The sequence below is a fragment of the Camponotus vicinus genome, unplaced genomic scaffold (assembly GCF_025532165.1).
Source record: "Camponotus vicinus isolate PSW18456_S1 unplaced genomic scaffold, iyCamVici1.0 SCAF_11, whole genome shotgun sequence".
NCBI lineage: Eukaryota > Metazoa > Arthropoda > Insecta > Hymenoptera > Formicidae > Camponotus > Camponotus vicinus.
In genome coordinates, this window is record NW_028141947.1 from 3676488 (window position 1) to 3695355 (window position 18868).

An 18868-nucleotide genomic window follows, 5' to 3' on the forward strand; every position below is an offset into this window, starting at 1 on the left:
TATCAATTATCAATAAATACTATATTAAATATTATCTCGTATATATATACATATATATATATATATATATATATATATATATATATTATAAACATTTTATTTATAACAATAATCTTAAATATAATTGGAATAAATAATAATTATAGATTATGAAGATTATATTCTCTTCTCAGAATCAAAATTTTAGTTATCCCGAAGAAAAAACGGATTTATAAGTTTGTAAACATTTTAAATTACTATGTCGATTTCTATCCAGGTTTCGTATATTTGTAAAAAATTTGTCAGCAATCGAATAAAGTGATATGAATTTTAAGAAATTAGTAAAGCTCTAAACGTGAAATATAAATTTAAATTTTTCGAACTAGGAAGAGAAAGTGAAATGCGGATGATAGTTATAACCTCAGTTTCAAAGAAAATTAATTTTTCTTTCAAAATAAATCGTTGTACATGGAATACATTTCTTTCCTCGATGCGATACTAAATAACGAAGTCTTAATTTAAGATTTTTATTAAAATAAATAATCCCTAATCCCTATAAAAAAGTGTAGGCGAAAAAATATCGAGATGAAGTTGCTGAAACAAAAATGAAATCATACTCCTATTATACTACGTGTTCTATTACATTATGTGCATAGTGTTGCACCATATTTTATTTAACAATTCTTATGTCTGCAAAGAATGTTTATAAGTAATATTTTATAAGTAATTCTTGACAAATAAAAATTCACAGAATTTATAATTAGCGATTTTAAATATAAAATTAGAAATTTATAAGAGCTACGGCTATCACAGAGAAAATATCATTATATTATAATATTATAATTGTTCTATCTAGCAGGTCATTGCATTAATTGTTGTGTTAACCTATCATTATCACAGTTTTAGTTTAACAAATGACTCATGTAATATTAGAGTATGCTAATCACATTACCTAATAACTCTCTCAATCATATTGAAGAAATATTTCAATTTATTTAACTAACAGCTATTTAACATCTGAAAGCTATAAATTCTCTTTTTAAAGTTTATATAAATCTATTTTTTATTAAGATCACTAAAATTTCCAAGTAAAGAAATTCTCTTTCTCTTTTGCTTTCGCTTGCTTCCATGTTCTTTTTCACTCTCTTATTCACTAAAAATTATGATACACTACTAAAAAAAAATAGGGAACACTTTTTGTACCCTAAAAATGGGGCTATTTTTAAACCGCTGAAATTCGTCGAAAAATCATCGTAGACAAAAAAGTATTTTGAAGCTTGAAGCTTTAACTTTAACGTGCAGTTGGTGATTTTAAAAAATTTTTTTATCTTTCTTATCCTGCGCTTTAAAAAAGAACACATTGTTTGGTTCCTTAAAATTATATATTTTTAACACACCGAAACTTGATAAAAAAATTTTTCTCGAGAAATTCAACTAAAATTTCATAAACTATAACATTTTGCCTGAAACGCTTTTTGCTAAAACGCTTTTTTTTAAATTTTCTTACGATTTTTTTGACCGAGTAATACAATTTTGAAAATAAACCAGTATTTTTTATCGAACTACAGAGTGTCAAAAATACGTAATGAACAAAACAATGTCTTTTTTTGAAGCATAGAACAAGGAAGATAAAAAATTAAAAAAACTAACGATAGTGCGTTAAAGATGAAATTTCAAGCTTCAAAATGCTTTCTTTATTTTTTGTCTACGACAATTTTTCGCCGAGTATCAACATCATATCTAAAAAATGCTGGTTTAATTTCAAAATCGTATTTATTTTTTATATTACTCGGTCAAGAAAAGTCGGAGGAAAATTTTTAAAAAAGCTTTTCGCAGGGAAAATGTAATTTATAGAACTTGAGGTGAATTTCTCGAGAAAATTTTATTGTTAATGTTATATCGTCTTATGTGGCGACTCCCGTGGCGATATCTAATAGATTCTCAGTTAAAGACTTTTTTCTTTTGTCAATCCTCCCCGGTATGCGCACCTCTTTATCTTCGTGCACTCGTCATTACGCAGTAATCACGCGAGTATCGGGTCGCTTCGTTTTCTAATAAAGTATCGTAACAGAGTTTATTAGCAAAGAGTATTTTACTTTATCTCTGACACAATCGTCCCAGTTCCACGGCCCCTTTTATATCAAGAGTTAAGTTGCGTGTTAAAAATACATAATTTTAAGGAATTAAACAGTGTATTCTTTTTTAAAACGCAGAATAAGGAAGATAAAAAAATTTTAAAAACCACCAACTGCGCATTAAAGTTGAAACTTCAAGCTTCGAAGCTTTCAAGCTTGCTTTTCTAATTTTTTATCTACGATGATTTTTCGACGAGTTTCGGCGGTTGAAAATAGCCCAATTTTTAAGGTACAAAAAGTATTCTTTTTTTTTTTTTGAGAAGTGTATTTTAAAAACAGTATATTTTTGGAAATTAGAAATAAAAATATGGTTATTTTATAAGAGAAATTAGATAACATTAATTTTTGCTTGTCGCTTTGAGATACTGTGACTAAATTAATATATTCTGTATGAAAACAAAAAATATCAACGATTAATAACGGAATATATGTATATTCGATAAAATGATATTCATAAAATTTACCTTTACTTTCACATCTTTCTCTTTCTCTTTCTTATATGAAAACCATGTTATCTTCTTATATTCACTTAATTCAACTTGTAATAGACTAATAAATATATTTGTTAGGAAGTCGTTATCTAAAACAGATTATTTTGATTATATTGAACAACAATATTTAATGATAAATTGATGTCGCATCATGGTTATTTATTTTATACATATATATAAACACATGCAATTTTTACCTTTTCGAGTTGATTTGCGGAATACACATGATTAATAATAATAATAAACGTTGCATACTCGCTGACTTGTCTATAACAGTAAAACAATAAATTTATTGATACACAAATAAATTGTTGAATGATAGATATATATTTACGGAGAGAAAACTGTATTACTTAGGTTTTATATTTTCAAGATTGTGTAATATGAAACTGAGTACTGCAGAATTCTTTGCATGCTTCGCGATAGTAAAAAGAAAATAATTAATATAATCTTGATCGGAAAAATCTTTTAAAAACATAATCGATGTTGTACTATCATTTTTTATTAGATTTAAATAATCTTTGATAAATTATGAATCCTTAGGGCAAGACAGATATTTTAAAAATTTAGTTTTAAATTTTTCTTTTCCTAGACGATATACTCCCCACCAAGGAGAATCTTCATAGAATCCTCTAAGAGGATAGTACAATACTTTTAAACCTTGACAGTATGTCCATTCTTTCCACCATGGCAAAAGCCTACGAGATTCAATAAAAAACAAATTCTGTTATAAAAGTTTTGCATATATTAATCTAATATTTTGATCAAATAATTTAACAAATTATAATTTTATAACATAATTTAATAAAGTTAAATTTTGATCAAATAATGTAATAAACATTGCACATGTATCTACAAAACAATTAAATTAAAATAATCGGGAATATACAAGAAAAATTACGTATTATTTTCAGGATCTGCGAGATGTCGATTTAAGTTATGTTGGGCTTTTTCTATGCATATGCGACCATCAAGATTACATGTCCATTTCGCAGCCTCCACTCTTAAACTCTTTGTAAGATCGTGTTCATTAGAAACTTCATTGTATCCAAGTTTGTCAAGCAAATTGTATAATAAGTTACTCATATCCATCTAAATATATAAGTGCATATATATTGTTAATTGATATAAATTTTATATTTTTCGATTCTTGCATTATATTTTGCTATATAAAAAGATACCTTCCGCAATTATATTTTACATGGTTTTATATATAAAGAACGTTCTGCATTAGTAAAAAGCTGTGAATTTTTTTTATAAAGATATCTATTATATAGCTGTACTTATTATATACGTATTTACACACAAATTTGTATGTTTTTATGTGCACATTCACACATGCTTAACACATGTCCATATCATAAAATAAACATACAGAAGTGCATACATTTTATGCATATATTGTAGACATGTAGACATACATTTGGACATTATATGTATAATATAATGCATCAACTTTTAAACTGTTTATGTATTAAACACATAGATAACTAATATATATGTTTCCTACTAATTTTTTATCTCAAAATTAATGATATTTAAATCGTCATTATGAATATCATGCTGTGATTAAAAATGGTAACAATTTTCAAATTTTTCCCTCTCCAACTTCTTATAATTAGTAGAGGAGACTGGGGACAAAAGTAACATTTTTTGTATTATAGATCACTAATTAATTATCGTTAGAGATATAAAAAAAAAGATTATATTATATGTTAAAAAACTCCACTTATTGCTCTATTATTATACCTGTGTTTCAATCTCAAATGATAGATATTTAAAGAGCTACTATAGTTCTCGCAAGTACGTTGATTGTTACTTTTATACTGGGACGAAAGTAACATAGTATGGGGATAAAAGTACCAGTTCTTATTTTCGGAAAAATAAAATAAATATGACTTTTTTCAATTTAAGGCAACTTTTATTATAATCTTTTATTAAGTAAGATAACTTTTATTATTTTGTATTATGTTATATTAAAATAAAAAATAAAATAAATATTTACTTTATCATCTTCGAAAAACTTAAAAGAAATAATCTTCGTTAAGCAAAATAATTATAAGTAATATCATAAAATAATTATACTTAATATCACACCAGTTTTCTACTTTTTTAAGTCTAAATAATAGTTTAATTCTAAATAATAGTGTAAAAATTGTATGATAATTACTTATACAAAAGAGATTGATATCTATTCCGAATCACAATTATACGTAATAAGAATCGCTTTTGGTACATTTATTATGGGACCGGCCCTTACATTCTAAGCATTGAAACATGTTACTTTCGTCCACAAAGTGTCGTGTTACTTTTGTCCCCAAACACATTTTTTAAAATAAAAGCATTATAATCTAAATATGATGCAAGACTTAGCCAAATCAACTATAAAAACTTATGAATACATTTTAGAAGAATACACCGGCAAATAATTACGTCAATATATATACTTTAATTAGACATAGATACAAAAAAACTAAAACAAGAAATACTTAGGTGAATAACGCAAATACACTAATTTCATTCCTGCATGTGTAACTGGCGCGATCGTTCTACAACAATTAGCTAAAAAGGAAGAGAATCGGGGCGTACGCGTTTGACTATATAATATAAAGTATTCAACATATTGTATAGTTTAGTAGGAGGCTTGTTACACTTTCACTTGACGTTGTTACTTTTGTCTCCGGTCTCCCCTACATACTCTATTCGAATATTAATTTACAAATAGATACTTATCTTTCATCCAAAATATATTTAAAAAAACGTAATTAAACTTTTTTAGCTACATGTATTTTATTGTATGTCTCTTTTTGGAAAGTATATGGTAATTATTGTTATAAAAGCGCATAATTTATTAATATATGTAATTTATTAATATATTAATATATGTAATTTTTGTTAATATATGTAATATTTATTAATTATTAATATATGTAATAATGATTAATAATTATTAATATATGAAATAAGTACGTTTTAGTGTATTTAACATCATTATTGGCAATTTATAATATTTACCTTGATGTTTTCAAAATTTGTTTCCGAAAATAGAAAGATATTGGACAGATATTCCAAAGTTTTGAACATAGGATACCATGCCACGTAGTCTGTTTCTCGTGATAGATATTTCGTAATATTCCAGAATACAGTGGAATTAAGTTAGTTTGTTATCATTAAGTGGAAAGCGTCATCGATAATTTGGGCACGATTCAAAACATGTATTTTCATATAATTTTCAGAATTTAGATAACTTGCAATTCTTCGCCAGTTCTCGATATCGTAATTGACTCGAAAATATCCTACCGATAACAAATAAATTATATAACGATTATAATTCTTTCAGACAATTTTCAATACAAATATCTGTTTTTGTACATTAACCCAGATAAAAAAGGTATCAAAAATTATAAATAAATAGAAAAACAGATTGTAAAATATAAATATAAGATTATTTTGCACTAAAATTGAGTATGTATAATAATTGTACAAAAAATTTTACATAAATATAAACTAACTTTTTAATTATATAAATAATGAACAAATAGCATTATATTATATAATATTATTTGTTTTTATCTATATATTCATATAAAAACATAATCTAAAACTATAATAAAAAAGCTTTTTTATAATCATTAATTATATTTCGTGTTATATAGTGGATTATAAATGGTTTAAAATGTAGCTTAAAATTTACACACAAATGCATGCACACACACACATACGCGCGCGCGCGCACACAATGCTACTTAATACAAAATGTATATATGACCAAAATAATAAAATTGATAATAAAATTGATCTGCAATAGTTTGTAACATGGTAAATAAGTTGATTAAATTATCAAATAATACATTTATTAATTAGATGAAAAGAATCTTATTTTTATATATACAATGCATCTATATGAATTATATCTTACTTTAAATTACATTATGCATTTAAAAAAACTATTTAAGCAAAATAAGAGGAAAGTTTTTGTTGTAGTTAAACTTTAATTAAAATATCCATGTCTAATAATATGCAATATCAAAACAAACACAATTTTATTGAAGACTTAAATGCATTGTAAACTCAAAAATTTAATGGAATTCTGAAATTATATATTTAAATTTAACACAGAAGATATATTATTAAATTTACTATACATTTGTAAGAATAAATAACTTTGTTATTCAATATTATACAAAAAGAAGTATATATCTTTTTTGCAAATGATAATGTATTCTCTAAAAATAAATCAATGAAAATATCATTAATTTAAATAATAAAATAAGATTTCATTGACATGAGAATCAACGAATATTTCATTGACCCCCCCCCCTCCCGCCCCTCTTCAGTGGAAACGTTTATTTTTTGTTACTTCATCTTATATCTCACTGATTATGGTCAGTGGAAGTAAATTTCATTGTAAAACTAGTAATCGCTAGTTTGTTCGTTTATCGCTACGATGCGCTATCCCTTTCGTATTTAAGTTTTAGTCGTTAGAAGTAAAGTTTGCAAAAGACGACAGATAAAATTAAAAATATTACTTCGATTTAATTTCTGATACAATCTGAACAGAGGAACTTCAGATATTAAATCGATTTTATAAGTCGGACACAAATAAATGTCCGGCGAATAAACGAAAATGATCCATTCATTATCTATTATATTTAAGACAACAAGTTTTCAACATGCATATAATATAAATAAAATAAAATTTTTAATATAATAAATATAAATAAAATATTACTGATACTGATTCAGACAGTTAATATTACTAATTCTTTCAGTGAAATGTTAGTGATTTACAGTGCTATATTAGTGATTTACAGTGCTGTATTTATAACTGCTATAATATCAGTGATTATTTTCTGTTTTTCAGTAATAGTACACTGATTCACTTTTAGAGAGTAACAGAATAATTATCATTATATTCTACAGTCAATCATTTTGAATATATAACAAGTGAAAACGTTTAGATAATTTAGGAGCTTGTATATAATTAAAATAATATAAAATTTTCATTATGTTAAAAACATTATAAAGTGTGATAAATTTGTTACATATTTACCAGTTTGTTTTATGTCAAATAGTACCCAGCCATCCTCTTCAAAACCAAGAGGTATTCCCAATCGTAGAACATCGTTCAATGAAATTTTATATGAATTACCAATATGCGTCTGTGTAGTACACGTTATAGGTACGTCATAATTCGCCAACTTATTTAAATTATTTAAATTGTGCGTTGATGCCTGTATCCGTTCTACAGAAGAACTATATTCTCGTGTTATTTTCAATACAGGATAATATTTTTGTGATAATATTACTGTCCAAGATTTAATTATCAGCCATATAAGATATAAATTGTTTGCAGATTTTTGTGTAGAAGGATTCTCCATTTCAGCAAAATAGTCAACAGGTTTGCTAAAGTTACAAAATTTGTGCAAAATTTATTGTCGAAGTGTCAAAAAGTATTATGAGCAACATATAAATATTATAAAAACATATAAAATTAACACAATATTAACACAATATATAAAATTGCTACGTTAATTATATTTTTTATTTAGTTGAATTAGTTATATAAATAATTATGTAATTAATCATATGACTTATAGTTTCCATAAATATTTGATATGCTACAGTTTTTAACTATAATTTAACTAGGAATAGCCTAACTTAATTATTTTTAAAAGATAAGTGTATGTGTAAATTGAAAGTTTATCTTGAATATTTAATGACATTGAAGATAAAGGAAATTGTGTATGGTTAATAATAAAGTATGAAAGATTCGATGTAAGTTGAAATAAAAATAAATATAAAAGACTTTTATGATATATAATCAATCATTCATCATATTTAGTTTTCTGTAGTAGAATAATTATAGTAGTACAGTATATTACTTACTTATCCCTTACATATTTGCGGATACTCTCCCAAAATATTTGTTCAGTAACCGTTTGTTGTAACGAACGAAATACACGGGATCCTACATTTACATAATTTATATCAGAATATAAGATAATAATACTTATAAATTAATAATAATTATAATTATATATATATATTTAAATATATTGAGAAAGAAAGATTAACATGTAAATATTAAATATATTTAAAATTATTTTATTATAATGTTTATTTTTAAACATATCTAATTTGGTAAATAAAATAAACTCTATATATATGTACACTACGTGTATATATATATATGTAATAAATTATTATTAATTATATGTATATATACAGGGTGTTCACAATTCGCAATTGAAATTTTAATAATATATTCCTGAGCAAAGACAGAGACGAAAGTTCTGAGACACAACAAGATTGAGGCTACAATAGTTTTTGAGGTATAAGCGATTAAAGTTTGTCAATGATATCGTGTAGAATTCGCGCGCTTAGATCCGTAACTACATTTACATGTGTACTGATGTATCATCCGTAATTGATTTTTTCATGTGATATTGATTTTTACTGCACAGCTGATTTTATTTTTTTATTTTACTTTATAATAATAATAGAATAATTTCTACAAATATTTCTTTGATTAAAAAGAAATGTATCTCATTTTTCAAATATGTTAAAACGTTAGATTGTATAATTCTGTTTAAATGTAATAGCTGAACAATTATTTAAATTTTTATTTAAAAAAAAATTAAATGTTTTCTGTATATTATTTGTAATTTGTTAATATTAATTAATCACCATAATGTATGATGTACATAATAAAAAACTGAAATAAAAAATGAAATCAGCTGCAGTAAAAATCAATATCATCTAATGACAATGATGACAACATGAAAAAATCAATAACAAATGACAGGTCGGTACACATGTAAATATAATTACGAACCTAAGGGCGCGAATTCTACACGATATCATTGGCAAGCTTTGATCGTTTATAACTCAAAAACTATTGTAGCCTCAACATTTTTGCATTAGAATTTTCGTCTCAGTTTTTACTCAGGAATATGTTATTAAAATTTCAATTGCGAGTTGTGGGACACCCTGTATATATATATATATATGTGTGTGTGTGTGTGTGTGTGTGTGTGTGTGTGTGTGTGTGTGTGTGTGTGTACATATGTAGTTAAATATATCTGTAGTTAAATATATCTATAATTATATACAAGGTGTCCCACTCTAACATTCATACTGTAATAACTCGAAAATATGGCTTTTGGAAAATAATGTTTCCAATCAAAGTTGTAGGGTTTAAAGCGGGAAAGAGGATTATATTAGAGAATATTAGTTGAATCTTGGATGTAGATGTCAAAATCATGTGTAAGTCAATTTAGTTTCTTATGAGGCGCTATCCTAATTTGTCTATATAAAATGATTCCTCACAATATTCCATGTAAAGGTTATAAGAGTAAGAGCCAAAAATTGAATGGTTTACGAGATATTTTATACTTCATATGTTGACAATTTTATCTAAATTATAAAATATCTCATGAAATATTTATTTTTCAATTATCTTACCTCAATATCTTTATGCACAGAATAATGTGAGAAATTTGCAACATACAGCTACAGCTAGATATTTTTTTTAAGAAACAATTATGTGTTTCCTTCATTAATTTTAATTAATTCCTCTCATTATTCTCCCCATTGATTGATTTAAATATTGATGTAAGATAATCGAAAAATAAATATTTTACGAGATACTTATGTAAAATTTTGACAATTTAAGTATAAAATATCTTATAAACTACTTAATTTTTAGATATATTATCCTTATAGCTCTTTATGTGGAATATTATAAGGAATAGTTTTATGTAGACAAATTAAGATAGTCTCATTAAAAATAACTAAGTTGACCTTAACATGATGTTGACACCTACATTCAAATAGTCCAATATACAGTGTGTCTGGAAATTTTTCGCAGTCCTGAAATGTGAAGGTAGATTAGCTCGAATTAAAAAGGAAGATCCTATACTATTTTGCAATATTCACAATAATTAACGAAAAATTAATTAAAGAAGATCGGCCAATGCGCGTGGCTAGAAGTATGCAGCGGCGAAGGCGGTCTCATTGTAACATAATGGCGGCGCGCGGCGAAGCGGTGATTGGAGAGGGGAGAAACGATGAGTGTGTAGGCTTAAGAAATGATTTCAAGCCTCATAACTCGGAAAGTACTTCATAAAAACTAACTTAATTATAATGTTTTGGAAAGCTCTCGAGATGAGCTACAAGAATATGAATAATAAAAAATAGGGGGTTCCATTTAAAAATTAAGTTGACCTTCAAATGACCACTAAATCGACCTCTATGTCAAAGTCACCATCAGATGTCCCCCTCGAAACCATATAACTTTTGTTTGAAACATTTTTTCGTATCTTTTAGACTTTACGAGATATTTCGATGGCAAAGTTAAAATAGAACACCCTGTATATGTATATATATGACGAAATTATTATATATAAAATTAAATTTTTTGTCTGTTATTTTGCCTAACTTTTTCAGCATTCCTATTCAAAAATTTATGCACAACCAATTTTTAATTATATTATCATACCTTTAATGTAAAGGGGATTTTCGACAGCACTGTTGAATGATGTATTATAAAGTGATGTATTATATTCAGTATTAAGATGATGGAATTCTTGTTCAAATTGTACGACAAACAAATCTATTACTCGATTATTTGGGAGAACCTATAGAAAATAATTTTAATGTATTTACTTTGTTAATATTAGATTTAACACACAGTAGCAATATGTACTAGGGCCGCTACTTTCTACGTATATGTAAAAAAGTTTGTTACTTATACTCTCTCTCTTTCTTTATATATATAAATAATTCAAAAATAATATTAATAATGATAACAAAAATGGTTACACGATATAACTTTTAAATTAAATATTTCTAAAATTATTTATAATATATCATATAGCAAAATTATGTTATTACACAATTTCCATATGCATACATATGCTTAATTTTATAATAACTTTATATATAATTTATGCAATCTCTGAATGATAATTTCTCTTTTATTTTATATCAGTACTGGGATTTACTTGCAACTTTCGACTAAATTTTTTAGCTTACGCCTACTGTTCCCCTCTTACCGCTCGCGCCGCTCGTAACTAAGGAGCGCTCAGGAACGTGCGCATCACAAATGTAATGTGGCAATCTATCTAAGTTCTCTATTGTTTATTAATAATAAAAATAATCATTCTATTATTAATTACGTATATGTTCTGTAACAATTTAAAATATTTGTGTTTTGAAACGTAATTACAATAAAGAGAACTTAGATAGACAGATTGCCACATTACATTTGTGACGCGCACGTTCCTGAGCGCTCCTTGGTTACGAGCAGCGCGAGTAGTAAGAGGGGAACAGTAGACGTAAGCTAAGAAATCTGGCCGAAAGTTCCAAGTAAATCCCAACACTATTTCATATAATAAAGATGTCGAACAAATGTAATATAATAGTGACTTTGACAAATAAAGAAACACAAAAATATAAGAATATTTTATCTACGTTTGTTACTTGATAAATATAGCATTTTTTTAAAAATTATCATTTTTCTTTGTAAATATAGAATCTTCGCGTAATATTCTAATTCACACAAAAAATTTATACGCTCTGATAAAGCTAAAATTATAAAGAGCTTTTACATTATATATGTATATACATATATCTTTATGTTTAACTCCAACCTTGCTCACTTGCAAACAATATAATAGATATGTATATACAGGGTGTAACTGAAAAAGTGCCCACGGAGCAAATAGCGTTATTCCTAATTAAAAATCGAGTCGAAAAATCCTGAACCATATTTTTCTATAATTCTTAATAAAGCGGTAATTATTGAGTAAACTTGCGCCAATAAGCACCGACTTTTAGACGGGCGTACGTCAGTGAGCCGCGCGCTTGGTAGTGTGCGTGAGCGCTCCGCCGTTTCGGCGCTATCTTATGCCGCTATCGTGCAATATTCTTATGCGATGTAATAATGTGAAAGACTTTAATTTGCATTAAAAATCATATTTCTTCCGTCAAAAGTGTTTTCTTAAAAAAAATTTCGACAAGGAGACTAAAGGTCGGTGCTTATTGGCGCAACTTTACTCAATAATTACCGCTTTATTAAATATTATAGAAAAAAATGTTTCAGAACTTTTCGACTCGATTTTTAATCAGGAAAAACGCTATTTGCTCCGTGGGCGCTTTTTCAGTTACACTCTGTATATCTATGCAAACAATATAATAGATGTGTATGTATATCTATCATATTGTTTGCAAGTGAGTTAGTTTTGCGTTAAAGAATGATTAAATCAATTACCTTATCGGTGATATATAATTCAAGAAATGCGACAATAGTCTCATTTAACGAAGAGGATAACGACCAAAGTGGATTTTCATAATAAAGACATTCCTGTACTACTTTGTAGGCTATGAAGTGAGCAACTTTAATTTTTCTCGCAACAGAATCGACATTCTCAATGTAGGTAACATCTGCTTCTCTGAAAATTTAAAAAAATGTTTTATAGAAAGCTTATTACTATTGAAAATATTTTGTGCTTGCGAATTTAACATAATTAAATAATTCTATAAATTTATATATTAATTATATATTAATGTTTTATAATGTCTGCGCGTATGAATGACTCATCACGAAATAATACGATATTTACTTTATATATACAGGGTGAGTTTTTTTATCTTGAGACATCGAAATATCTCATAAAGTCTAAAAGATACGAAAAAATGTTTCAGACAAAAGTTGTATGGTTTTAAGGGGGACATAAGATGGTGTCATTAGCTTGACCTTGAAGAGTCACCTGAAGGTCACGTGAAGGTCACCTCCAACTTTTTAAATTGGACATCCTATATGCTTTTGCATATTCTTTTAGATGATCTCGAGAGCTTTTCAAAACACTACAATTAAGTTAGTTTTCATTAAGTACTTTCCAAGTTATGAGGCTTGAAATCATTTCTTAATTTTACATAAACCGTAAAATATCTTGTAAAATATTCATTTTTCGATTATCTTACCTTAATACTTTTATGTACAAAATAATGAGAGGAATCAATTGGTGTAAAGAAAACACATAATTGTTTCGAAAAATGTAATTGTTAATTGCAAATTACATTTTTATTTTCGAAACAATTATGTGTTTTCTTTACACCAATTGATTCCTCTCATTATTTGCATGAAAGTATTAAGGTAAGATAATCAAAAATAAAAATTTTACAAGATATTTTACGGTTTATGTAAAATTAAGAAATTATTTCAAGCCTCATAACTCGAAAAGTATTTAATGAAAAAATGTTTAATTATAGTGTTTTGGAAAGCTCTTGAGGCAAGCTACAAGAGTATGAAAAAGTATATAGGGTATCCCGTTTAAAAAGTTGAAGGTGACCTTCACGTGACCTTCAAATGACTTTTCAAGGTAAAACCAATGACACCGTCTTATGGGCCCCTTAAAGCCATACAACTTTTGTTTAAAACATTTCTTTCTGAAATGCATAGTTTATGAAATATTCGACCATTTCCAGACTTTTGGTACACCCTGTGTGTGTGTGTGTGTGTGTGTGTGTGTGTGTGTGTGTAATATTTTAATATTATTTTCCATATAAGTTGATACAGATTAAAGATATAATAAACATTTAGGTATGTTTCTCTCATTGTCTTATGCAATTTTACTTATTTTTTAAAATATATTTAAATAATATTTAAAAAAAAAATAGACAAAAGATATGTAAATAATTTTAGATACCGAGAATTATTTTCCTTTTTTCATCTTTCGAAATATATTAATATTTTTTAATTATTTAATTACCTATAAATAGCAAGGCCCAGATTTATGATGCTTTCGTTTTCCGGAAAATCCGGAATTGCAATATGAATTATTTGCCAAGTTTTATTCAGGCGTTGCCACTTACCAAACAAGTATAGAGTTATATTTTGAACAATTTCGTGTGCAAATGCGCAGTGCATTCTACACCACATATCAATTCTGACCTTACTTTGACTTCGACCAGGTATGAGAGATAAATTAGCCCGGTTATCCACAAATACAAAATAATTAGGCCTTACAATTGTATTAAAATGTGTCATCGTCATGTTTTTATTATTCATTTCTACTGTTCGTCTCGGTATATTTGATAAAACTGTATAATTTTTATGACGATTTATAATAATATTATAGACGGGCGAGATGTGTAAAGATTCGGTCACAAACGTGGAATCATGTGTTGGATTCCAATAGTATCAACATATGTTGCCAACCTATCACATTTAGAAATATGAATTAATGATAATAAGTTTTCGACAATTACATAGAAATATTAAAAATTGAATAAAAAGAAGATATACGCGGATGCAGTTTATATATAAGAATAATATATATAGAAAATTATGGCATAGAGTTCTTCTTATTCCTTTACTCTATATCTTATCTTGTACAATGTATTCTATTATGTAGTCTAATAATGATTTTGATAGTATTGTGACATTAGTAAAACGTAATGGTGATGAAATGTTTACTTGAGAATATACAGATACAAAATAAATAATTAATATTTAAAAGTTAATATTTTAGTATCAAAATTATAAATTTCAATAAAATTAAAATGAAACAAAATTTCGTTCAATAAAATTAAAATAAATTTTAATATTATACAATATTAGAATAATAATTTTTTTAAATTGATTTTAATTGATATATTATGATTATTGACATTGACATATTACCTTACCATTGCATACATAATTTTACACATGTTAAAGAAACTGCATATTTTAGTGATAATTTATTATTAAGTGAATATATATGTTTTTAGTTATTCGCATATTATAGAGAAAATAATTCCTAAATAGTACTATGTATGCGTGTATGTGCATGTTTAAATACATGAAACAGCATAAGTATAGCTTATATATTTAATTTTATATATAAAGTGTTTATGTGTGTGAAAATTGAGAAAGTGTCCGTGATCTAATCAAATTTTGTTAGTGACTTCTATGAAGTATATGGATAAAAAAATTTATATAAAATTTATATAAACTTTATACAAAAACAAAAAGAGAATAACGGTCCGTAAGATAACAATTAAATTTTATAAAAAAGAAAAGGCTAAGGACCGTAGCGTAGGATGTTATTACGTAATTAAATTCAGAACATAGATCTGAGACGAGTACTTTATATATTCTTAATTAATTAATAATAAAGAAAGAAGAACATTGTCCGTCAAAAGAGTAATACAATGCAATAAAAGTTGACAGACGTACGTTTCGATCCAATGCGGATCTTTTTCAATGTCTTAATAACGGATAACATGATCAAAACGCGAACGTTACAAAGGCGCGCGCAGTACAAAATAATCTGGAGGTCAAAACAATCAAATTAAAACGATCGACAGTCTAATGTAGCGCAGAGATAATAAAGGAATAATAACGGTCGAACAAACAAAACAACGCTTGTACAAAAAATAAATAAAGATAAATAAGAATTATATATATATATGCATGGCGATGTAATATTCAAACGAATAGCGCAACGCTCACCTCGATATCAAAATCGTCCGAGTGACACTATGAAACTAGGAGAAATATACTTCGCCTGATTAAAACAAAGGGGAAGTTCGAACTATGAAAAGTTTGTTCATGTTGATGAGAGTCGTTGCAGTAAATAAATTATAGTCCCAGTTCGATAAAATATGACAACCTCTCCAACGTCCAAGTCGCTCAGATGTGCCGAAAGAATTAGAATGACTGATAACGAGGTGGAAGCCTATTTAGAAATGCGCAAAATAGAATCAAACAAATATCAATTATCGTGCCAAACATATAATATAAAGGGAAGAATTTAGCCGTTATTTCAAAAAGAAAAGAAACATAAAACGCTTATACAATATGATAGAATAAGGTCGTTAGAAAAAGAAAAAACGGACTTCCCCTTTGTTTTAATCAGGCGAAGTATATTTCTCCTAGTTTCATAGTGTCACTCGGACGATTTTGATATCGAGGTGAGCGTTGCGCTATTCGTTTGAATATTACATCGCCATGCATATATATATAATTTTTATTTATCTTTATTTATTTTTTTGTACAAGCGTTGTTTTGTTTGTTCGACCGTTATTATTCCTTTATTATCTCTGCGCTACATTAGACTGTCGACCGTTTTAATTTGATTGTTTTGACCTCCTGATTATTTTGTACTGCGCGCGCCTTTGTAACGTTCGCGTTTTGATCATGTTATCCGTTATTAAGACATTGAAAAAGATCCGCATTGGATCGAAACGTACGTCTGTCAACTTTTATTGCATTGTATTACTCTTTTGACGGACAATGTTCTTCTTTCTTTATTATTAATTAATTAAGAATATATAAAGTACCCGTCTCAGATCTATGTTCTGAATTTAATTACGTAATAACATCCTACGCTACGGTCCTTAGCCTTTTCTTTTTTATAAAATTTGATTTATACAAGAAGTTCACACAAAATTCATACAAAAATTCATACATGTGTCTGAAAATGTTTTTGTTCAGAATTATTATAACTTTTGTAAAAGTTTTTTAGATCTGTGTCATCAGCTATATTATAGATTAATTTTATGGTATAATGCCCCGGTAATAGGCTTCATTAAATATTAGTAATGATTTCCTGAAGTTGGATATTAGTAAACATTGTAAAAATGAAATGTTTGCCAAAATTTTAAATTTTAAATAAACAAGTTCTATGAAAACTTTCAGAATTGTATTTTTATTTAGATTTTGGAAACAATTCAAAACACTACCGGAATATTTGAATTCGTCCGACAGTTAATGTTAAAATGTTGTATAAGATGTGTATTATTGCTGACTACTTTAATTAAATTAATTTTTATTTGCAGTTTACATTCATTTTAATAATAGTGATAATAACAATAACGATAATAATAATAAATTGCAAAATTTGTTACTAAAATCTTAAAAGACACATAATTAGGAATGAAAACTTTTCAGATACGCACATGTTTATATAAAAATGTCTTCTCTTAGAAAATACTTTTTGATAAATAGAATGCTGTACCATGATTTTTTGATAAACACCCTGTGAAATTACTATATATTTACTTACCATTGTCGTTCACCTCTTTTATAAAAGTTTTTTAGGCCTGTATCTTCAGTTATGTTAGTAACTAATTTTATGACGTAATATCCCGGCGATAGATCATTCGTGAATATATATTCGACACTGTTCGTCTCATTATTATACAAAGATTTTACCGGTATAAAAGGGATCATTTTTTCATTACTATTTATAGAATGATATAGTGGATAATCAAATACGGTTATACCGATATATTTTACGGGTGAATACAATATTATCCTTGGTATTGGACGTATAATCTCTATACGTATGTTGCAGTTGCTGACAAGAATATTTTTTTCGATGTGTGTAAAGATGATATCATATTGTTGCGGCAATATATAATTCGGGTAGATGTTTAACTTTTCTTGAGATATTTTAAATATCGGATCGTCGGTTAAAAAAGCCGCCGCGACGATGATTGTTAAACTGCTACTTAACAATAGTTTTAGAAACATGATACTACTTTTATCTTAAATATCTGTAAAAGTATATTTTTGTTGGAAAGCACAAACTGATAAATTAAACACAGCATTGTCTCTATCATGATTTAATAGAAAAAAAGGAATTAAGACAAATACATAGAAATAAACTTAATTTTAAATGACTTACTCTGTATAATGAGATATACTACAAATTCTATGCAAGTGTATGTTTCGTTACAATAATTAGCAATAAATTAATGTTTTATCCACTATCATTGTAACATGAAAAATATATATGCGTACTTATGATTTCTTATTTCGAGAAACTTCCAAAGACTAACAACACTTGGCGATATTACAATAAATGTGTATGTCATATGTAAACACACAACTTCTGAGGTCGTTAACAGACGTTTCGATCGAGAAACGGTATGTAATAGCAAAGCACGGTGCCGTTTTTCCCACTCCAAATTCATGCTAGCGACCGAGAGCCGTAAGATGGCAAAACCGTCTATTTTGCGTTGGTCTAAAGCAAAAGAGGCCGTTACGTAGAATGCAAAAATATCTGTAAATATATATATTTGAATTCTTTTATACTGTTTAAAAATATATTCCTTTACCTTTTATACTGTTTAAAAGTATATTCCTTTACCAAAAATTTGAGAATTGTTATAATTTACAATATACATTCAAATAAAATTTTATTAACTATATTATTACGAGTTTGTATCGGTAAATTGTCTTTAAGCAAGTTGATAAAAAAACGT

At 26.9% G+C, this 18868-nt stretch overlaps 1 pseudogene; it reads right to left on the reverse strand.

Moving 5' to 3' along the window:
- Positions 1-663: 663 nt before the first annotated feature.
- On the reverse strand, positions 664-18136 carry LOC145961776 (aminopeptidase N-like; annotated as a pseudogene).
- Between the last annotated feature and the right edge of the window lie 732 nt (positions 18137-18868).